Source organism: Rutidosis leptorrhynchoides, chromosome 5, assembly GCF_046630445.1.
Source record: "Rutidosis leptorrhynchoides isolate AG116_Rl617_1_P2 chromosome 5, CSIRO_AGI_Rlap_v1, whole genome shotgun sequence".
Lineage (NCBI taxonomy): Eukaryota > Viridiplantae > Streptophyta > Magnoliopsida > Asterales > Asteraceae > Rutidosis > Rutidosis leptorrhynchoides.
Genome location: NC_092337.1, coordinates 266,344,813 through 266,371,092, shown reverse-complemented (window position 1 = coordinate 266,371,092; position 26,280 = coordinate 266,344,813).

Here is a 26,280-nt window from a genome sequence, read left to right as displayed (position 1 = left end):
AATACGGGTGCATACGAGTAGAATTGTTGATGAAACTGAACGAGAATGTAATTGTAAGCATTTTTGTTAAGTAGAAGTATTTTGATAAGTGTATTGAAGTCTTTCAAAAGTGTATAAATACATATTAAAACACTACATGTATATACATTTTAACTGAGTCGTTAAGTCATCGTTAGTCGTTACATGTAAGTGTTGTTTTGAAACCTTTAGGTTAACGATCTTGTTAAATGTTGTTAACCCAATGTTTATAATATCAAAAGAGATTTTAAATTATTATATTATCATGATATTATGATGTACGAATATCTCTTAATATGATATATATACATTAAATGTCGTTACAACGATAAACGTTACATATATGTCTCGTTTCAAAATCATTAAGTTAGTAGTCTTGTTTTTACATATGTAGTTCATTGTTAATATAATTAATGATATGTTTACTTATCATAATATCATGTTAACTATATATATAACCATATATATGTCATCATATAGTTTTTTTTTACAAGTTTTAACGTTCGTGAATCACCGGTCAACTTGGGTGGTCAATTGTCTATATGAAACCTATTTCAATTAATCAAGTCTTAACAAGTTTGATTGCTTAACATGTTGGAAACATTTAATCATGTAAACATCAATCTCAATTAATATATATAAACATGGAAAAGTTCGGGTCACTACAGTACCTACCCGTTAAATAAATTTCGTCCCGAAATTTTAAGCTGTTGAAGGTGTTGACGAATCTTCTGGAAATAGATGCGGGTATTTCTTCTTCATCTGATCTTCACGCTCCCAGGTGAACTCGGGTCCTCTACGAGCATTCCATCGAACCTTAACAATTGGTATCTTGTTTTGCTTAAGTCTTTTAACCTCACGATCCATTATTTCGACGGGTTCTTCGATGAATTGGAGTTTTTCGTTGATTTGGATTTCATCTAACGGAATAGTGAGATCTTCTTTAGCAAAACATTTCTTCAAATTCGAGACGTGGAAAGTGTTATGTACAGCCGCGAGTTGTTGAGGTAACTCAAGTCGGTAAGCTACTGGTCCGACACGATCAATAATCTTGAATGGTCCAATATACCTTGGATTTAATTTCCCTCGTTTACCAAATCGAACAACGCCTTTCCAAGGTGAAACTTTAAGCATGACCATCTCTCCAATTTCAAATTCTATATCTTTTCTTTTAATGTCAGCGTAGCTCTTTTGTCGACTTTGGGCGGTTTTCAACCGTTGTTGAATTTGGATGATCTTCTCGGTAGTTTCTTGTATAATCTCCGGACCCGTAATCTGTCTATCCCCCACCTCACTCCAACAAATCGGAGACCTGCACTTTCTACCATAAAGTGCTTCAAACGGCGCCATCTCAATGCTTGAATGGTAGCTGTTGTTGTAGGAAAATTCTGCTAACGGTAGATGTCGATCCCAACTGTTTCCGAAATCAATAACACATGCTCGTAGCATGTCTTCAAGCGTTTGTATCGTCCTTTCGCTCTGCCCATCAGTTTGTGGATGATAGGCAGTACTCATGTCTAGACGAGTTCCTAATGCTTGCTGTAATGTCTGCCAGAATCTTGAAATAAATCTGCCATCCCTATCAGAGATAATAGAGATTGGTATTCCATGTCTGGATACGACTTCCTTCAAATACAGTCGTGCTAACTTCTCCATCTTGTCATCTTCTCTTATTGGCAGGAAGTGTGCTGATTTGGTGAGACGATCAACTATTACCCAAATAGTATCAAAACCACTTGCAGTCCTTGGCAATTTAGTGATGAAATCCATGGAAATGTTTTCCCATTTCCATTCGGGGATTTCGGGTTGTTGAAGTAGACCTGATGGTTTTTGATGCTCAGCTTTGACCTTAGAACACGTCAAACATTCTCCTACGTATTTAGCAACATCGGCTTTCATACCCGGCCACCAAAAATATTTCCTGAGATCCTTGTACATCTTCCCCGTTCCAGGATGTATTGAGTATCTGGTTTTATGAGCTTCTCTAAGTACCATTTCTCTCATATCTCCAAATTTTGGTACCCAAATCCTTTCAGCCCTATACCGGGTTCCGTCTTCCCGAATATTAAGATGCTTCTCCGATCCTTTGGGTATTTCATCCTTTAAATTTCCCTCTTTTAAAACTCCTTGTTGCGCCTCCTTTATTTGAGTAGTAAGGTTATTATGAATCATTATATTCATAGATTTTACTCGAATGGGTTCTCTGTCCTTCCTGCTCAAGGCATCGGCTACCACATTTGCCTTCCCCGGGTGGTAACGAATCTCAAAGTCGTAATCATTCAACAATTCAATCCACCTACGCTGCCTCATATTCAGTTGTTTCTGATTAAATATGTGTTGAAGACTTTTGTGGTCGGTATATATTATACTTTTGACCCCATATAAGTAGTGCCTCCAAGTCTTTAATGCAAAAACAACCGCGCCTAATTCCAAATCATGCGTCGTATAATTTTGTTCGTGAATCTTCAATTGTCTAGACGCATAAGCAATCACCTTCGTTCGTTGCATTAATACACAACCGAGACCTTGCTTTGATGCGTCACAATAAATCACAAAATCATCATTCCCTTCAGGCAATGACAATATAGGTGCCGTAGTTAGCTTTTTCTTCAATAACTGAAACGCTTTCTCTTGTTCATCATTCCATTCAAATTTCTTCCCTTTATGCGTTAATGCAGTTAAGGGTTTTGCTATTCTGGAAAAGTCTTGGATGAACCTTCTGTAGTAACCAGCTAGTCCTAAAAACTGGCGTATGTGTTTCGGAGTTTTCGGGGTTTCCCACTTTTCAACAGTTTCTATCTTTGCCGGATCCACCTTAATACCTTCTTTGTTCACTATGTGACCGAGGAATTGAACTTCTTCCAACCAAAATGCACACTTTGAAAACTTAGCGTACAATTCTTCCTTCCTCAATACTTCTAACACCTTTCTCAAATGTTCACCGTGTTCTTGGTCATTCTTTGAGTAAATAAGTATGTCATCAATGAAAACAATGACAAACTTGTCAAGGTATGGTCCACACACTCGGTTCATAAGGTCCTTGAACACAGCTGGTGCATTAGTTAAACCAAACGGCATGACCATAAACTCGTAATGACCGTAACGTGTTCTGAAAGCAGTCTTTGGAATATCATCTTCTTTCACCCGCATTTGATGATACCCGGAACGTAAGTCAATCTTTGAATAAACAGACGAGCCTTGTAGTTGATCAAATAAGTCGTCGATTCTCGGTAGTGGGTAGCGGTTCTTGATGGTAAGTTTGTTCAACTCTCGGTAGTCGATACACAACCTGAATGTACCATCTTTCTTCTTGACAAACAAAACAGGAGCTCCCCACGGTGATGTGCTTGGTCGAATGAAACCACGCTCTAAAAGTTCTTGTAATTGGCTTTGTAGTTCTTTCATCTCGCTGGGTGCGAGTCTGTAAGGAGCACGAGCTATTGGTGCAGCTCCTGGTACAAGATCTATTTGAAATTCAACGGATCGATGTGGGGGTAATCCCGGTAATTCTTTCGGAAATACATCGGGAAATTCTTTTGCAATGGGAACATCATTGATGCTCTTTTCTTCAGTTTGTACTTTCTCGACGTGTGCTAGAACAGCATAGCAACCTTTTCTTATTAGTTTTTGTGCCTTCAAATTACTAATAAGATGTAGCTTCGTGTTGCCCTTTTCTCCGTACACCATTAAGGGTTTTCCTTTTTCTCGTATAATGCGAATTGCATTTTTGTAACAAACGATCTCCGCTTTCACTTCTTTCAACCAGTCCATACCGATTATCACATCAAAACTCCCTAACTCTACTGGTATCAAATCAATCTTAAATGTTTCGCTAACCAGTTTAATTTCTCGATTCCGACATATATTATCTGCTGAAATTAATTTACCATTTGCTAATTCGAGTAAAAATTTACTATCCAAAGGCGTCAATGGACAACTTAATTTAGCACAAAAATCTCTACTCATATAGCTTCTATCCGCACCCGAATCAAATAAAACGTAAGCAGATTTATTGTCAATAAGAAACGTACCCGTAACAAGCTCCGGGTCTTCCTGTGCCTCTACCGCATTAATATTGAAAACTCTTCCACGGCCTTGTCCATTCGTGTTCTCCTGGTTCGGGCAATTTCTAATAATGTGGCCTGGTTTTCCACATTTATAACAAACTACATTGGCATAACTTGCTCCGACACTACTTGCTCCGCCATTACTCGTTCCGACACCATTTGTTCCTTTCGTTCTATTAACCCCTGGTCCGTAGACCTCACACTTCGCCGCGCTATGACCATTTCTTTTACACATGTTGCAAAATTTGGTGCAGAACCCCGAGTGATTCTTTTCACACCTTTGGCATAGCTGTTTCTGATTGTTGTTGTTGTTGCGGTTATTATTGTTGTTGGGATGATTGTTGTAGTTGCTGTTGTTGTTGTTGTTGTTGTTGGGCCGTTTGTTGTAGTTGCGATTGATGTTGCGATTGTTGGGATAATTGTTACGATTATTGTTGTAATTGCTGTTGTTGTTGTATTGGTGATTCTTATCACCGTTTTCCTCCCACTTTCTTTTGACTTGCTTCACATTGGCCTCTTCAGCAGTCTGTTCTTTAATTCTTTCTTCAATCTGGTTCACGAGTTTGTGAGCCATTCTACATGCCTGTTGTATGGAGGCGGGCTCGTGTGAACTTATATCTTCTTGGATTCTTTCCGGTAATCCTTTCACAAATGCGTCGATCTTCTCTTCCTCATCTTCGAATGCTCCCGGACACAATAGGCACAATTCTGTGAATCGTCTTTCGTACGTGGTAATATCAAATCCTTGGGTTCGTAACCCTCTAAGTTCTGTCTTGAGCTTATTGACCTCGGTTCTGGGACGGTACTTCTCATTCATCAAGTGCTTGAATGCTGACCACGGTAGTGCGTACGCATCGTCTTGTCCCACTTGCTCTAGATAGGTATTCCACCATGTTAACGCAGAACCTGTGAAGGTATGCGTAGCGTACTTCACTTTGTCCTCTTCAGTACACTTACTTATGGCAAACACCGATTCGACCTTCTCGGTCCACCGTTTCAATCCGATCGGTCCTTCGGTTCCATCAAATTCCAAAGGTTTGCAGGCAGTGAATTCTTTGTAGGTGCATCCTACACGATTTCCTGTACTGCTAGATCCAAGGTTATTGTTGGTATGTAGCGCAGCCTGTACTGCGGCTATGTTTGAAGCTAGAAAAGTACGGAATTCCTCTTCATTCATATTCACGGTGTGTCGAGTAGTCGGTGCCATTTCCTTCAAAATAGTTAAATGGAACAAGTTAATCATACAGAATATTAAGAGTAGTTAATAGTATTTCGTAGCATAATATGAACTCATTTATAAAAGCTTTTTCTTCATATTAGCGTTTTATAAGTTTAAATTCGGGTAGTACCTACCCGTTAAGTTCATACTTAGTAGCTAATATACAATTCAACTACTACAATTCTATATGAAAAACTGATTGTAATAATATTTCGCGTTCAAACTTTTATACAATATTTTACAAACTTACAATACCGCTTATTTTACATAAAGCATGAAATATAGCACACAATAACTTTGATACAAGATAGTTGTGAAGACAATTCTAGCTAGTACACAAGTCGTTCGGCAAAGGCAATAAAGACACGTAATTCATACGTCCAGAAACAAGTCATGCATTCTGGTTTTACTAGGACTACTTCCCATCCTTGGTCTTGTGCAACATAACCGTTATGGCCGTTGATAAGACAGCGTGTTGTAACGTCATCAAAGGGACGAGGGTTACGTAATGTCCAACAGTCCCGTAATAATCTAAAAACCTCATTTCTTACCCCAATTACCGACTCCGTCACTTGTGGAAACGTTTTGTTTAATAGTTGTAGCCCGATGTTCTTGTTCTCACTTTGGTGAGAAGCGAACATTACTAATCCGTAAGCATAACATGCTTCTTTATGTTGCATGTTAGCCGCTTTTTCTAAATCACGAAGTCCAATATTCGGATATATTGAGTCAAAATAATTTCTTAACCCGTTGCGTAAAATAGCATTTGGGTTCCCCGCAATATATGCGTCAAAGTAAACACATCGTAACTTATGGGTTTCCCAATGTGATATCCCCCATCTTTCAAACGAAAGTCTCTTATAAACCAAGACATTCTTGGAACGTTCTTCGAATGTCTTACAAACTGATCTCGCCTTAAATAGTTGTGCCGAAGAATTCTGGCCGACTCTAGACAAGATTTCATCAATCATGTCTCCGGGTAGGTCTCTTAAAATATTGGGTTGTCTATCCATTTTGTGTTTTTAAACTGTAAAATAGACAAGAGTTAGATTCATAAAAAAAATACTTATTAATACAAGCAATTTTTACATATATCATAAAGCATAAGAACACTATATTCCATATATCACACCACACGAATACAACTATCTTATTCCGACTCGCTCATTTCTTCTTCTTCGGTTTTGGTTCGTTTTGCCAGGTTTCTAGGGATATATGATGTTCCCCTAATACGAGCCGTAATTTTCCACATTGGTTTAGAAAAACCTGGTGGTTTAGAGGTTCCCGGGTCATTGTTACAACTTAAGGACTTCGGGGGTTGACGATACATATAAAGTTCATCGGGGTTGGAATTAGATTTCTCTATTTTTATGCCCTTTCCCTTATTATTTTCTTTTGCCTTTTTAAATTCAGTTGGGGTAATTTCTATAACATCATCGGAATTCTCGTCGGAATCCGATTCATCGGAGAATTGGTAATCCTCCCAATATTTTGCTTCCTTGGCGGAAACACCATTGACCATAATTAACCTTGGTCGGTTGGTTGAGGATTCTTTTTTACTTAACCGTTTTATTATTTCCCCCACCGGTTCCGATTCTTCTTCCGGTTCCGATTCTTCGTCCGATTCCGATTCTTCTTCCGGTTCCGACTCTTCTTCTGGTTCCTCTTCGGGAACTTGTGAATCAGTCCATGAATCATTCCAATTTACATTTGACTCTTCATTATTATTAGGTGAGTCAATGGGACTTGTTCTAGAGGTAGACATCTATCACATAATATCAAACACGTTAAGAGATTAATATATCACATAATATTCATATGTTAAAAATATATAGTTTCCAACAAAAATGTTAAGCAATCATTTTTAAAGAAAACACGGTCGAAGTCCAGACTCACTAATGCATCCTAACAAACTCGATAAGACACACTAATGCAAATTTTCTGGTTCTCTAAGACCAACGCTCGGATACCAACTGAAATGTCCCGTTCTTATTGATTAAAAACGTTCCATATTAATTGATTTCGTTGCGAGGTTTTGACCTCTATATGAGACGTTTTTCAAAGACTGCATTCATTTTTAAACAAACCATAACCTTTATTTCATCAATAAAGGTTTAAAAAGCTTTACGTAGATTATCAAATAATGATAATCTAAAATATCCTGTTTACACACGACCATTACATAATGGTTTACAATACAAATATGTTACAACAAAATAAGTTTCTTGAATGCAGTTTTTACACAATATCATACAAGCATGGACTCCAAATCTTGTCCTTATTTAAGTATGCGACAGCGGAAGCTCTTAATAATCACCTGAGAATAAACATGCTTAAAACGTCAACAAAAATGTTGGTGAGTTATAGGTTTAACCTATATATATCAAATCGTAACAATAGACCACAAGATTTCATATTTCAATACACATCCCATACATAGAGATAAAAATCATTCATATGGTGAACACCTGGTAACCGACAATAACAAGATGCATATATAAGAATATCCCCATCATTCCGGGACACCCTTCGGATATGATATAAATTTCGAAGTACTAAAGCATCCGGTACTTTGGATGGGGTTTGTTAGGCCCAATAGATCTATCTTTAGGATTCGCGTCAATTAGGGTGTCTGTTCCCTAATTCTTAGATTACCAGACTTAATAAAAAGGGGCATATTCGATTTCGATAATTCAACCATAGAATGTAGTTTCACGTACTTGTGTCTATTTTGTAAATCATTTATAAAACCTGCATGTATTCTCATCCCAAAAATATTAGATTTTAAAAGTGGGACTATAACTCACTTTCACAGATTTTTACTTCGTCGGGAAGTAAGACTTGGCCACTGGTTGATTCACGAACCTATAACAATATATACATATATATCAAAGTATGTTCAAAATATATTTACAACACTTTTAATATATTTTGATGTTTTAAGTTTATTAAGTCAGCTGTCCTCGTTAGTAACCTACAACTAGTTGTCCACAGTTAGATGTACAGAAATAAATCGATAAATATTATCTTGAATCAATCCACGACCCAGTGTATACGTATCTCAGTATTGATCACAACTCAAACTATATATATTTTGGAATCAACCTCAACCCTGTATAGCTAACTCCAACATTCACATATAGAGTGTCTATTGTTGTTCCGAAATATATATAGATGTGTCGACATGATAGGTCGAAACATTGTATACGTGTCTATGGTATCTCAAGATTACATAATATATAATACAAGTTGATTAAGTTATGGTTGGAATAGATTTGTTACCAATTTTCACGTAGCTAAAATGAGAAAAATTATCCAATCTTGTTTTACCCATAACTTCTTCATTTTAAATCCGTTTTGAGTGAATCAAATTGCTATGGTTTCATATTGAACTCTATTTTATGAATCTAAAAAAAAAAAGTATAGGTTTCTAGTCGGAAAAATAAGTTACAAGTCATTTTTGTAAAGGTAGTCATTTCAGTCGAAAGAACGACGTCTAGATGACCATTTTAGAAAACATACTTCCACTTTGAGTTTAACCATAATTTTTGGATATAGTTTCATGTTCATAATAAAAATCATTTTCTCAGAATAACAACTTTTAAATCAAAGTTTATCATAGTTTTTAATTAACTAACCCAAAACAGCCCGCGGTGTTACTACGACGGCGTAAATCCGGTTTTACGGTGTTTTTCGTGTTTCCAGGTTTTAAATCATTAAGTTAGCATATCATATAGATATAGAACATGTGTTTAGTTGATTTTAAAAGTCAAGTTAGAAGGATTAACTTTTGTTTGCGAACAAGTTTAGAATTAACTAAACTATGTTCTAGTGATTACAAGTTTAAACCTTCGAATAAGATAGCTTTATATGTATGAATCGAATGATGTTATGAACATCATTACTACCTTAAGTTCCTTGGATGAACCTACTGGAAAAGAGAAAAATAGATCTAGCTTCAATGGATCCTTGGATGGCTCAAAGTTCTTGAAGCAAAATCATGACACGAAAACAAGTTCAAGTAAGATCATCACTTGAAATAAGATTGTTATAGTTATAGAAATTGAACCAAAGTTTGAATATGATTATTACCTTGTATTAGAATGATAACCTACTGTAAGAAACAAAGATTTCTTGAGGTTGGATGATCACCTTACAAGATTGGAAGTGAGCTAGCAAACTTGAAAGTATTCTTGATTTTATGAAACTAGAACTTTTGGAATTTATGAAGAACACTTAGAACTTGAAGATAGAACTTGAGAGAGTTCAATTAGATGAAGAAAATTGAAGAATGAAAGTGTTTGTAGGTGTTTTTGGTCGTTGGTGTATGGATTAGATATAAAGGATATGTAATTTTGTTTTCATGTAAATAAGTCATGAATGATTACTCATATTTTTGTAATCTTATGAGATATTTCATGCTAGTTGCCAAATGATGGTTCCCACATGTGTTAGGTGACTCACATGGGCTGCTAAGAGCTGATCATTGGAGTGTATATACCAATAGTACATACATCTAAAAGCTGTGTATTGTACGAGTACGAATACGGGTGCATACGAGTAGAATTGTTGATGAAACTGAACGAGAATGTAATTGTAAGCATTTTTGTTAAGTAGAAGTATTTTGATAAGTGTATTGAAGTCTTTCAAAAGTGTATAAATACATATTAAAACACTACATGTATATACATTTTAACTGAGTCGTTAAGTCATCGTTAGTCGTTACATGTAAGTGTTGTTTTGAAACCTTTAGGTTAACGATCTTGTTAAATGTTGTTAACCCAATGTTTATAATATCAAAAGAGATTTTAAATTATTATATTATCATGATATTATGATGTACGAATATCTCTTAATATGATATATATACATTAAATGTCGTTACAACGATAAACGTTACATATATGTCTCGTTTCAAAATCATTAAGTTAGTAGTCTTGTTTTTACATATGTAGTTCATTGTTAATATAATTAATGATATGTTTACTTATCATAATATCATGTTAACTATATATATAACCATATATATGTCATCATATAGTTTTTTTTACAAGTTTTAACGTTCGTGAATCACCGGTCAACTTGGGTGGTCAATTGTCTATATGAAACCTATTTCAATTAATCAAGTCTTAACAAGTTTGATTGCTTAACATGTTGGAAACATTTAATCATGTAAACATCAATCTCAATTAATATATATAAACATGGAAAAGTTCGGGTCACTACAAGTACCTCGCAATGTAATCAACAATTGTGAATTGTTTATAATCGATATGAATGGGTCCTTTCACTTGGTATCAGAGCGGTGGTCTTAACAAATCAGGTTTTGCATTAGTGTGTCTAACTGATAGTTGTTAAGATGCATTAGTGAGTCTAGACTTCGACCGTGTCTGCATATCAAAAGTTTTGCTTATCATATCATGTCGGAAATTACCTGCTTATCATTCCTAGTCTAGATACGTCTTACTGCATTTATTGCATAGATAGTGTATAGATAAATTCATATTTAAGCGTATCTGTTACTATAAACTTTGCCTGACAGCTTTCGAAAGTTCCTCCATAATCTACAAGATCTTCTGTACTATATATAGGTATTCTATGTAATTAGAATATCATCCAATATTCGAAAATTATTTCATATCGGAAAATCCTTTATCTAACCGTGTAAGATGAATTCTACAACCAGTTCAAGTTCCTCGGATTCTGATATGGATTTCCACTCGAGCTCCGAAAGCAGTGTAACTGGAATGGATCAACCAATCAGCCATCATCAATTCTGGATGAATTGGGGATGGGTTCGTAGCCTACTTAATAATTGGAGACAAGAAGAAGGTGATCCCTTCCATCCATCACATTTCCCTCTTGGCGAAGAACCTGAAGCACTTACCGGAGAACCTGTTCCGAAACACCATTTTCTCTCTCATTTCCAGAGTATCTCATCACGATTATATAGTATCTCAAATTCTAACTCTTATTCACCCGCTCGTCCGAACCGCCAATCATCCCGGTGTAATAGAAGAAGACAACGAGCTTCGCGCTCGAGTAGTGGCTTTGGAAAATATAGTGCAAAGATTACAAGCACCAGCAACAACACTAGTACCACCAACAACATCCACATCGCAAGTCTCAATACCACAAGCACCAGCAGCATCACTGGCATCAACAGTACCACCATCATCAACATCAACAGTACCATTACCACCACCAACATCCGCATCCCACACCTCAACATCACAATTTGTCCTACGAGCATCAACGTCATACGCCCTGTAGATACCAAGGAATACCAACAACAACAAACGATGAAGTATTGATTCATAACTTCATCGGAGAAATATTCTACATTGATTATGTAATCTCTAAAGTTTAGATATTATTCATTCTAATTATAACCGTAAATCAAGATGAGTGGATGGATAGAAATAATAGAAGGGAGGATAGAAACCCCTACAGGAATGGTGCGTGCGTTACAAAATAGACTTGTTATACAAGCAGCACTAGCAGTACCGACAGCACCACCAGCACCTACAACATCATAAGCTCTGCCAGTTCAATAAAATTCGACATTATCACAAATCAACAATGAGCATATTGTATCAACGAGTTATGAAGCATTAACTCATTACCTCTGAAGAATTTATATGTATATTTTATATATAAATTTTTAAACCACAATATATCTTTTCGTATTAAGCTATTACGTGTGAATTTTAAGAGGGTAGATACTACTCGGTTAATTCATATTACTAATATGCTATGATGTACATCCTTCGTTAACAACTTAACAATTGTTAATCTCTGCTTCAACTCAATAAATTCTATTTCATAATAAACCTAGTGTATTGTTCGGGTACATGTTTGATTTCACACTTTCATTTTCGATATACTCGAAAGTATCTTAGAATCATCTTTCGTGTCTTGCGAAGTTCACAAGAATTCCACGAACACCAACATCGTTGACTGAAGAAATATCAATAGATGAATAATGAAGTATTAATTCATAATTTCATTCAAGTGGAAGAAATACTCAGCAAAGATTAAGTGAATTTCTAAAGTTTTAGGGATTACTGATTCCAGTTCCAACCGTGAATCAAATGAGTTTAATAGTATATTAACTCATTTAAATCTATATTACATCTGAAGAAAATATACATACACATGTATTTTCATAAAGACTGTAATGAAAATTCCTTTGTACAAAATATTACTTGTGAAATTTTAACGGGTAGGTAATACCCGAGAAATATTTAAGTTCACAATTAATATGTTTCACAACCATGTACATTCTTTCATAAAAATTAAGACAACCATTTTCATAAAACTTCAATTACATATTCTGATATTGGACATATCAGAATCCAAGTCAAGATTTTATAGGAGACATCACCCTTAGATCACTACATCTTTCAAAATCATACTTTAAATTCAAACTATACTAGAACATCACTTTTATTCACGAAATTGATAAAGATATTCGTATCATTCAAGATTCATGATGATTTGATCATACGAATATTGACGATGACAACCTGCGTTCAAACCCTTCAAAATTTCCGAAGACACCTCGACTAATGAACAATCAATAAGGTGAACCAAAAACACGTTATCAAAGGAAGGAAAGATTTATGCATCTGGAGGACACTCGGAACCCAAGTAAAAGTTTAACATGTATTTGTGCTAGATCCTTGGCATTACTATTATTCAAAATAACTTTGCAATTCCTTTTAAAGTATCCAGTTTTGTCACAACCCCGGCAGAGTAGCCTTATTATAACCCTGATATATACGATTGCCCTTTCGCCATCATTACCGGGGAACCTTTTATATTCTACCACATTATCAGCAGATGTACCAGCAACTTCGTTACTCTTTAGCGTAAGTCTCTCCAATAAAATCACTATAATTATTCATTAAAACCCTATCATATACTCATCCGCATCTTGTAACTAGAATTGCCATACCAATTACCGGGAATCAGTAATCAGTATTTTGAATCTCGCAGCATTTCTACATCAACAGTTATATGTATACATATAACATTTATCTCTTTGAATTATGATCTTCCATTCGGAAATTCTGAAAAAAACCCAGTCTACGTATCAATACTCTGAATGTTGAAAAAGCTGAATGAAGTAGCAAAAACTGTAAATGACTTTAACAGTCGAAGGTTTGATGATAAAGAATAGTGTGTTGACAAAGCTCAGAAAAGTTGAAACTGGAAAACGGATTGAGCAAACCATGAAGGAGGCTGTGGACAAATCACAAAGATAAAACCTGATGGAATTCAACATAATAACAAGTTTCTTAATGTTACTAAAATCATGAAACCAATTCATTTTAAGTTATAACAAGCGGAAGCATAATTTCTAAGAAAACAAGTTTATATGCATAGCCATTTTAATTGAATTCCATATAGTTATCAAGTTATGAAATAATACTTACATATAACAAAGAAGGAAGAAGATTATACCTCCTCTAAGATGAGTTAGGAGCTGAATTTGGACAGCCTAAGTGATGATGAAGATGATGGATTTAGAGCCTCTATCTTGAAGCCTCAAGCAAGTGATACCCCAAGCAATCAAACACCAACACCTTCCTTTAATTAGTTAGGATTTTTGACACATAAAAGAGCAAGATAAACAAGCTTAAACCCTTCCTTTTTCTCTCAATTAATTCGACCAGCAGGCTGTACAAAGAGAGGAGAGAATTTTTGATATTAGTAGTTCCTTATTCTTATTTGAATGCATGTGTGTATGTATTCCCAACAACTCTTGGTCTTAGTAAAACTTAAGCATGCTTAATGTGGTCTTAAAAGTAACAAAGGGAGAGTATGGGAGGTTCCCCTTGGAGTCCCCAAAACCGCCACCTAGGGGTTTTTTAATAACCAAAATGTAATTTTATAAAACATGTTATATATTATGCATTTAGTCATTAAGTTACTTATATATTTTATAAACCAATATATAAAATATAACACCACATAATTATTTAAACCTATAAACAATTAAATATAAATCATCCAAATAATTTATCTCATGTGATAATATTTTAGAAACCCGATTTTCTAAAATCCAAGTGTCGCGTATTTATTTAACGATCCAATCGTTAAGATTAAATACATATAAAGTGTCGGTAAGCTTGTTATTGGGTATGACCCGACTTTGATCATAATATATTAGCCACATTAATTTAATATGTCTCTCGGGCATACGAAATACCTTCAATCTCCCACTTGCACGAGAAACATAAGAAATTAATGCAAGTGATGGATACCACCTAACGACCGTCCATCACCCCCAATATGTTATGACTTTGTGCCATTCAATAACATCATCCCTTTCGAGTTCCATCTCGAATATGAATAGGTGAATCTTTCATTATATCCTTTTGTCCTAGATGTCATGTTAAATCTAAGAGACACAGAGTGATCACTCTCTTCTAGATTTAACTTTATCAAGCCTTAGACATCTGACTCTCAACGAATAAGAGGGACAAATTCCATCTTTACTACATACGTCCTAAATATGTACCTTGCATTTTACCTGAGCTCTTCCTTATGAACTACCATATTACAGAATAGCGAAGGAAAGAATCAAGGCACCATACTTGGTACATATCTGAACCCAATATGTATCTCAGGTCAGAGGATACAATGATATTTGCCTTTACTCAAGATTACATGTGATCAACCACAAAGGCTCCATTTAGCAAATCTTGATGGCGGGTCTTCCAATATTTGCATCCCACAAATATCTATGAACCTTGGTAGCAACCTTGCCCCACATTCAGTCCGTGAATGTATACCAACCCAAGTTCATAATAGTCTAAACCTCACACTTGTTCCCACGAATGTTATCGACTACGAAATTTAGAATAATTACTTATTCATGGATAAAATATGCAAAATAGGAACATGACTCAAAATAAATTAATACCATAATTATATTAATGAGTTTGAACAATTTCGTTCCATTACAATACTTAAAACAAATCATGACCAATCACTAGAATATCGAAGCCCTAATGCACAAACATGTCATGTATGTTTTGATCCATGTAAGAGCTTCGTGAGAGGATCCGCTATATTAAGATCTATGTGAACTTTGCGAATACATATCTTTCCCTTTTCAACTTCATCCCTTATGTAGTTGAATCTCCGCTCAATGTGACGGGTCTTTTGGTGAGCACGAGGTTCTTTGATTTGAGCAATCGCACCCTCGTTGTCACAATAGATCTCAAGAGGGTCCTGAATGGAAGGGACTACTCCTAAGTCGTCGATGAATTTCTTCATCCATGCAGCTTCCTGAGCTGCCAATGAGGCGGCAATGTACTCCGACTCTGTAGTGGATAATGCAACAACATCCTGTTTTGAACTCTTCCAAGAGACCGCACCTCTATTTAATGTGAAGACATAACCGGATTGTGATCAAGAATCATCGCGATCAGTTTGGAATCTCGTGTCCACGTAACCTTTTACAGCGAGTTCCTCCTCACCAGACCCGTATATAAGAAACATATCCTTAGTCCTCCTAAGGTATTTCAATATACTTTTGACAGCAATCCAATGACTGTTTCCTGAGTTATTCTGGTATCTACTTGTCAGGCTAAGAGCGCATGACACATTCGGTCTAGTGCATATCATTGCATACATGATTGACCCAATGGCAGACGCATATGGGACTTTCTTCATTCTCTCCTGTTCATCTTTCGTGGTGGGGCACTGAGATGAACTGAGAAGTGTTCCCTTTTGAATAGGTAGCAAACCTTTCTTAGAGTTCTCCATCTTGAACCTTTTCAAGATCTTTTCAATGTATGCACTTTGATTCAAACCTATCAATTTATTGGATCTATCCCTGTGGATCCTAATCCCCAAAATGTATTGTGCTTCTTCAAGATCCTTAATGGAGAAGCAGCCTTTTAGCCAAGTTTTAACTCCTTGCATTGTTAAGATATCATTCCCAAATAATAATATATCATCCACATATAATACAAGGAACATGATAGTGCTCCCACTAGCTTTCTTATATACACAAGCTTCATCACCATTTTTAATGAAGCCAAATTTCTTGGCTTCCTCATTAAAACGATGATTCCATATTCTAGATGCTTGTTTCAATCCATAGATTGACTTCTTTAACTTACATACTTTGTTAGGATGTTTCGGATCGACAAAACCTTCAGGCTGAACCATATAGACATCTTCCTCAAGATATCCATTTAGGAAAGCGGTCTTGACATCCATTTGCCATATTTTATAATCATAATGAGCAGCAATGGCAAATAATATCCTAATAGACTTTAGCATTGACACAGGCGAAAAAGTTTCATCATAGTCAACCCCTTGAGTTTGAGTGAAACCTTTTACTACAAGTCTAGCTTTATATGTATTTAAGTTTCCATGCATGTCGGTTTTCATTTTAAAAATCCATTTACTATCAACTAACTTGGAGTTAGCAGGTTGCACAACTAGTTCCCAAACTTGGTTGTCATACATGGATTGCATCTCAGCGTTCATGGCTTCCTGCCATTTATCTTTATCAATCCTTGATAAAGCATCTTGGTAGTTTGTTGGTTCATCCAAATCAACCACATAGCAGTTATCCATGAGAAACCCATATCTCTCAGGAGGATTACTAATCCTACCAGATCTGCGAACGTCTTGTATACTTTGATCATTCTCAACATTTTCATGTTGATTGCTAGTGTCAACCAATTGTGTATCATCTACTTGATCTTGAACCTCTTCAAGATCTATCTTTCTTTCACTATTTCCTTCTATTAGGAACTTAGTTTCAAGGAATTCATCCTTTCGAGCAACAAATACATTTTGCTCGGTTGGATCGTAGAAATAGTATCCCATATCATCCTTGGAATATCCTATGAAGATACACTTCGTGGATCGAGCATTCAACTTATTAGGGACGTAACGCTTAGGATAAGCTTCACATCCCCATACCTTTAAGTATGATAGAGATGGAGGTTTTCCAAACCACATCTCATGAGGAGTTCGTTCCACTTTCTTGGTTGGGGCCATATTTAGAATACGAGCCGCGGAGCATAGACAATAACCCCAAAATGATAGAGGTAACGAGCTTCTAGCCATCATAGATCAAACCATATCCATTAGGGTTCGGTTCCTCCTTTCGGAAACTCCATTTAATTGGGGTGTTCCAGGAGGAGTAAGTTGCGAGATAATTCCACAACTTTTAAGATGATCTTGGAAAGCATCGCTTAGGTATTCACCTCCTCTATCGGTACGAAGTACCTTGATTGTCTTATTGAGTTGATTTTGTACTTCATTTTGATATTCCTTGAATGCCTTAAAAGTTTCGTCCTTGTGTCTTAATAAGTAGACATATCCGAAACGACTGAAGTCATCAATGAAAGTAACGAAGTATCTTTCACCATTCCTAGTTATGGGCTTAAAGGGTCCACATACATCCGAATGTATTAATCCCAATAAGTCTTTAGCCCTTTCATAGGTCCCTTTGAAGGGTGCTTTAGTCATTTTGCCTTATAAACAAGATTCACATACATCAAATGAGTCTAGTTCATTTGATTTCAAAAGGCCATTATTTTGAAGTGTATGCATTCGATTCTTGTTTATGTGACCAAGGCGACAATGCCATAAGTAGGAATCACTCAAATCCCTTTTGAGTTTCTTGGTGTTTGCATGGTATATTGAGCTATTGTATGATGTGTCATCATGAACCAATTTATAAATACCATTCGAAGGCGAAGACTTAAAATAGAACACATTATCTAAAGAAACATGGATATCATCATTAATGAAATTAAGATTAAAACCATATTGTTTCAAACGGGATACAGAAATAATGTTTCGAGATAAATCTGGTGCATACAAAACATTTTTCAAAACAAGCTCCAAACCACTTGGTAGCTTTAAAACAAAGTCTCCTTGAGCTTTCACTTGCACCCTTGCTCCATTTCCCATGAAGAGACTTGTTGTTCCCGCATCTTGATCACTTCTTTTGAACCCCTGCAAAGTATTGCAAATATGAGTTCCACATTCTGTGTCTAATACCCATGTATTAGAAGAAGTAATACTAAGCTCAATGTATACCATATATACATTACCTGAGGTTTACCCTGCATCCCTCTTTTCTTTCAACTCCTTAAGGTAGACCGGGCAGTTGCGTTTCCAGTGACCCATTTCACCGCAACCAAAGCACGGATCTTCCTTGAGGTTAGCCTTTCCGGCAACCTTTTGCTTCTTGTTGTTGTTGGTTGGGGTAACCATCTTCCCCTTTCCCTTGCCCTTGCCTTGGTAGGCGGGTCCTTTCCTCTTAGCCGCCTTTGGCTTAGAAGTGTTATGGTTTTTGGACCCGCCTTCATTGATCGTAAACACGGGTGATGCCCTTTTACCCATGCTTGCTTCTGCTGTCTTAAGCATGGCATGTAATTCGCCAATGCTTTTATCCCAACCATTCATGTTATAGTTTAACACGAATGTGTCAAACCTCTTTGACAATGAGTTAAGGATAAGGTCCGTGGCTAATTCATTAGACACGTTGCAATTTAGACGGTTTGCTCGATCAATAAGGCTTTTCATCTTAAGGACATAAGATGAAACGGATTGGGTGTCGTCCATCCGACATGCATGAAGCGCTCGGACCGTTTCAAAGCGCTCGACACGAGCTTGTTGAAGGAACATCTCCTTCAACTGTGTGATCATGTCATATGCACTATGATGCTCAAAATCCTTTTGGATTTCGGGTATCATAGTCCCAAGCATGAGGCAAGAAACTTGCAACGAATCGGTGTAATATTTCTCCCAATAAGCCATGGCTTCCGTATCATCCTCGTCCGGTTGATCGGGAATGGGGTCTTCCAACACATACGCCCTGTACTCTAATTTGAGGACGATTCTTAGATTGCGGAGCCAATCCATGAAGTTTGTATGGTTGAGTTTTTCTTTTTCGAGGATTGACCTCAACGATAGGTTGTTAAAGTTAATAGGTGCGTTAGGAATGTTGTTGTTGTTATTGGCGGCCATCTACAAAATGTAACAAAGTTGTTTAAGTATCAATTTTAATTTAACAATCAATACCCTTTAAATCCAATTGATATTTATTAAATTTTAGAATCCAACGGTAAACCAAATTTCGGTTAGGTGACCTTTATCCCGTCATTTGATTTAGCTAGGTAGTCATTATATGACAATTGCAATCCTTTTGCAACTTCTAAGTTATGGGATCATGCAATCCTTTTGCATGGCATATTATCCCATCAACGCCTATTTGTTCATCATGCTTCGGTGACCCTAAGTTCACGATTTCCAAATCAAGTCGTCCTACTTGTGTAAACGTGTAAACTTAACATACAAGTGGTTAGGTGACCTTTATCCCACAAGCATGCGAAATTCACCTTAATCATATTAGTTTGTTCATGATGGTTAGGTGACCTTTATCCCATCATGAGTTCCCTAATATGTCTATGTGTCACATAAAAGGATGGCGTTTAACTTGTTTACCTTGTTAATTAAAGGGATTTTAAGTTTCCATTAATTCTAGTTTAAGAAAACTTTTATGCCATACACTAACATGTATTTAGTGTATGGTTCATTTGAAATCCATTTTCAAGTCATGCAATTTTAGCCAATTACTTTATATAAACCATTTTATACATATGATCCTTATTATGTTCTTAATAACCGTTTATTAATGTCCTTTTTGCCATATCAATTTAACCGATTAAATTGTGATTTGGTAAATTTCATGTTGTTAATAATTTAACCAATTAAATTTTAGTTTTGCTTGTTGTTAACTTGTGTGATAACTTGTTGTAGTAACATGCACAATCCACAATCATACAAGAATTAAAACAATCACGCATGCAAAACAAATGTTCACAATCATGCCATTTGGTAAGCATTTTGTTTAGCCGAAAACAAAATGCCACCGGGTAATGGGTCATAACACAAAGTAGGAGATTTTACCACTCTCACTTGATCTTGTATCCATGTAGATTCGTCTTGTGTTCTTCCTTTGACACCATCTTTTCATCTTCATTTTTACAAAGATATATCCTAATACATTTTTCTAAAAAATGAAAATACAACCTAATCTATTTTACATACCAAATATAAAATAAATTACATAACCAAAATTAATATTACATACCAAATGAATAATTAATTTTACAAACCAAATTGAATGAATATTACAACCATTCAACCAAACAAATATCCATTCAAACACACATGCATACATCATAAGGTCAAGGCATTGATTGTGAACTACAATATACAACAAAAATGACCAAATTGCAAGTTCCAAACCCACTTTTGGAACCCTTAAAATTCGGCCAAAATCATGAACCCACCCAAACCCGAATATTTTTACATTCTACTTTCATGCATGTACATAGAATGCAAAGTTGGTGGGTTTTAAAGACCATATATAAGAAGCATATTTCATAGACTTCGGCTCTAGATACCATTGATGGAATTCAACATAATAACAAGTTTCTTAATGTTACTAAAATCATGAAACCAATTCATTTTAAGTTATAACAAGCGGAAGCATAATTTCTAAGAAAACAAGTTTATATGCATAACCATTTTAATTGAATTCTATATAGTTATCAAGTTATGAAATAATGCTTACATATAACAAAGAAGGAAGAAGATTATACCTCCTCTAAGATGAGTTAGGAGCTGAATTTGGACAACCTAAGTGATGATGAAGATGATGGATTTAGAGCCTCTAACTTGAAGCCTCAAGCAAGTGATACCCCAAGCAATCAAACACCAGCACCTTCCTTTAATTAGTTAGGATTTTTGACACATAAAAGAGCAAGATAAACAAGCTTAAACCCTTCCTTTTTCTCCCAATTAATTCGGCCAGCAGGCTGCACAAAGAGAGGAGAGAGTTTTTGATATTACTAGTTCCTTATTCTTGTTTGAATGCATGTATGTATGTATTCCCAACAAGTCTTGGTCTTAGTAAAACTTAAGCATGCTTAATGTGGTCTTAAAAGTAACAAAGGGAGAGCATGGGAGGTTCCCCTTGGAGTCCCCAAAACCGCCACCTAGGGGTTTTTTAATATCCAAAATGTAATTTTATAAAACATGTTATATATTATGCATTTAGTCATTAAGTTACTTATATATTTTATAAACCAATTTATAAAATATAACACCACATAATTATTTAAACCTATAAACAATTAAATATAAATCATCCAAATAATTTATCTCAGGTGATAATATTTTAGAAACCCGATTTTCTAAAATCTAAGTGTCGCGTATTTATTTAACGATCCAATCGTTAAGATTAAATACATATAAAGTGTCGGTAAGCTTGTTATTGGGTATGACCCAACTTGGATCATAATATATTAGCCACATTAATTTAATATGTCTCTCGAGCATACGAAAAACCTTCAAAACCTACCTTCAAAGAATCCATATGATTCAGTATCTGCTGAAGTCATTAACGAATACCTTGCTCCTGACTCTAAACCTTTGCGGATAAATCTTCTTCATCATCCTTTGATATTATAAATTCTAAGGTATCATCCTATCTTTCATTATAAATATCCTTGATATGTCTGAAGATATTTCCATAACTATTCTTATCTGAAATCATTTATCTATTCGCGCTATCAGTGTTACATCATAAAGGAAGCTGTTTAGTTTCTATATTTTGTAAACCTTCGAGTCAAATTATGAATGTTTTTGAAGTAGTGTTGGGAATTGAAGCATGAGTTAGTATAATATAATGACACTTGATCAACGTGATTATATTACAGTAAGTCATGCTGAGGTTCTAATGGAACGTGATGATTCACAGACCATAAGGTCATCATGTGCCATTTTACACGACTCTTACATTCTACCTAATCCCCAAACATATCGAGAACATATCTTCCTGATAGTTCTATCTTTTCTCTTGAATTCTAGTAATTAAACCAATCAAGATCGTGTTATTACAATTTCTTTCTTAGAACATTAGTTATGTTTATTCGAAACTCCATACCTACGAATTCTAGACCATTACTCGCTTTACTTAAAGGCGAGAAGAGAAAACAGAAGCATGGAACTCCGAAATATAAGAGAAAATATAAAGCCAACAACACCACTTATGTATGGAGAAATGACTTGACTTTATTCTCGGATAGGGGAAGGATTGTCAACATCTCACCTCCCCCATACACCACTTATGTGGTATTGGGTTTTGTTGTTGTTGTTGTTGTATAAAGCCAACAACAACACAAAAATTACAAACCGTGTATATCGATATGTATAACAATATAAAGATACGGGAGAACTAAAAACACTATAAAACCAAGAGTATAGTAGAAGTAAATAGATTTTTCCAGCGGCAGATGAAAAAGAAGAATGACAGATATGAAAGTTAGGAGTATATCAAGAATCAGAACTGGATGGAGCATATTTACGAATGCTTTAAAGTATGAGTTGAGGAAAAAAGAATAGAAGATGTGAGCTGTAGAAATAAGGAAACGAAGGGGGTGGATTTATAGTGATATATTCGACAGAGCAATCGAAACAGATTGTCTCATTTAACCAAAGAGGATCCTAATTTCCTTAAGTTCCGAAGAATCAAATCTTATTACAAAGATTTCCTCTAAATCCCTTAAATTCCGAAAATAAACCGTGACTACGTCACCGGTTAAGACGAACCCGCATTTAATCATTTCACTCTTTTGCGATAGCTTCACTCATACACTTCAAGTAACCAAATCGTTTTATCTATATTACTCAATAATGATAAAACTCTAGTTATCAACTCATATTCGTCATGAAAACTTTCTTAATGTCAGCCATGACGATCCCAATCAAATTTCGGGATGAAATTTCTTTAACAGGTAGGTACTGTGACGACCCGTAAATTTCCGATCAAATTTAAACTTAATTTTTATATAATTTTGACAAGATAAGCAAAGTCTGTAATGTTAAGTCTCAAAAATTTTGGAACTATATTCATGTAATCAATTACCCTTGATTGTGCTCGACGATTCACGAACATTAATGCGTATATAGATATGTATATATAATATATAGTTATATTAATTGAAAACGTTAACAAAGTAGTAGATGTATAATACTTTACATGCACGTTTTTGTTTCGATATATTTATCAACAGAATTAAAAGATAATGTCAAATGATTGAATTATCAGATACATTGTGTTATGATTACGGGTCTCTGTTAAGAGGTCCACTTTGATTTAAGAAATCTGCTTTTTTTAATAATATTCGAAATAAATAGTAAAGTGATCTACAAGTAGGAACAAAGTGTCAAATAACGAAAGTTAGACAAAAGTTAGTGGAGATTCCTATTTAATTTCCAATTCATGCTATACAATGTTTTCCCCGTGACTTGGATAAGATAATTATCTTAACTTTCATTTTGTTTAATGAGAAAGTAAGAACGTGTAGTGTAAATAACTTAGATGTTGGATATCGACAAGTTAAGTAAATCAAGGTTTATTTTAAAATGATTTCATATATTTAATTAACCATTAGACTTTATCCTATGCTTCACCAACCTACGGAAATTTAAAAACTTGAAACCCGTTATGAGTATATATATTTTTAGTTTTCTAAAACGTTTTATGATATAATGATTTCCATTATTTTAACCTTTTAACAAAATAATTCTTAAATATAATAGTTTTGAAAAATTATATATTATCTTTTTAAATAAATATTTCAAATTTATATTTCGAAATGAAAGTATATATATATTTTACAATGTAATAAGATTTAATATTAATTTAGTTATAAAATGTTTTATTTAAAATAACACTATTATATATGCATATGTATATATATAATGAGACGTTGATTTATAGAAGCAAATAACCAAAACACTCAAACGTTCAAGTTACACTTCGAGTGATATAATTTATGGATGATTTAAGGCTAAATGTGACAAAAGTACAAGTCGCGTAATGTATTGCGCTAGTTTTTCTAAGCGTACGAAACGTTTTTTGAAAAACTGAAATCGGGACATTAGTCGAGTGACATCGTACAAGTCATTGGAACAAAATTTACAAGTTAACTATGCACGAGAATATAATATATATATATATATATATATATATATATATATATATATATATATATATATATATATATATATATATATATATATATATATATATATATATATATATATATATATATATATATATATATAATATATTATATTATTAAAACTGTCTGCAGCCATTAATCATTGAATTGTGAGCTGGAGCTGAGAAGGCCACGATCGCGAGCCAATTAGCCACAAATGCTCTACGATCGCGGTGCTAGGTGACACAAATCTGGCCTATAAAACTCGATCACGTTTTCTGCTCGACTCATTCCTCAATCTCTCTATCTTACATATTACTCCTTATATAATTATAATTATATTTACATTATAATTATTATTAATCCTAATATTATTATTTGTAGTATCATATTAGTATTATTATTATTAGTATTACACATAAAATACTACGACGGAGTGTTGTTCGAGTGATCTCAAACGGGTTTTCAAAATGGGTTTAAGCTTTGAAATTATGGGTTATAACTAAGGAGTTATGGGTACTATATCGACCCTCATTTTTCCATCTATATTTTATTCCTTTTAAATTTAATGCCCGAATAAAAGATTTAAGTGAAATGAATAAACTTTGATCCTTAACTGTCAACTTTAAAAGTTATAAAACGCACTAAATAACTTTGTGCAACAAATGACAACTAATAAAAGATGTAATTAAAATGATCTTACAAACATGGTGTACAAAAAGTAATAACTCAAAACTTAAGGTGTTTAAATAATTAATTTGGAACAAATAAGGAACCCTTTTAAACACACCAAACTACAAGGTCTAAAACGAAAAAGGTTCCTTCACTAAACCCTAACCCTAGCCGTCATTTAGGGCAAGGGAAAAGACCCTTATACCCTTGAAATTTTCGGCCACCAACCCCCTTTAAACCCTAACCCTAATTTCTAACTTAGCCTCCAAGAAAACCTAACTAAACCCTAATTCTAGATCCTTCCTAGCTCAAGTATAAAAGGAGGTGCAAGGGTTTAGGTTTTCTCATCTCATTTATCACAAATCATCTCTTAAACACCTCTCCCTCTCCTCTCTTTTTGGCCGCCATTTTTGGCCATTACACCACCATAGCTGCCACCCATCACCATCACTTTGGCCGCCACCTTTGGCCACCAAAAACAGCCACCACCAATCGGTTTCCACTAAAACCGATCACCACCCCACACCACTTTGTAGTTTTGGTTATTTGCTTCTTGATTTCAGGTAATCTTCAATTGATCTTCATCGTGTTCTTAAAGATCTTCATCGTGTTCATCGTGTTCATCAAGATCTTCAAAGGTGTTCTTGAAGTTTTTGGGTTTTGATCTTCTATCTTCAAAGTCATCTTTTCTTATCTTGTTAATCTTCATTTAGATCTACAAGGTATAAACCCTAAATCTTAAACTTTTAATTCATTCATTCATTTAATTAAATCTTGTTCTTAATCTTCATGTATAATCTTGTTGTAAAAAAATACATAAACATATATACATATACAAACCTACGGCTCATATACATATATGTGTAAAAAAAATTAAAACATATACATGTATACCTATACTCACGGTTTAAAAAAAAGAGAGTAAACCCTAATTTAAACCTACTTTACTAAACCATAAATCTTTGTTACTCAAACCCTAATTTACCTAATCCTAATTTATTAAAACCCTAATCATCTATTTAAACCTTAATTATTTATTACTACTAATCATTATTAAACCTAAATAATAATACTACTTTATTACTACTAACTAATACTACTTTATTATATAACCCTAATCATTAAATAAAATTACTCTAATTAATTAAACCTAATTAATTAATACTACTACTTACTACTTAAACCCTAACTACTTCTACTACTTAACACTTATACAATATACATAACACTTACACACTTA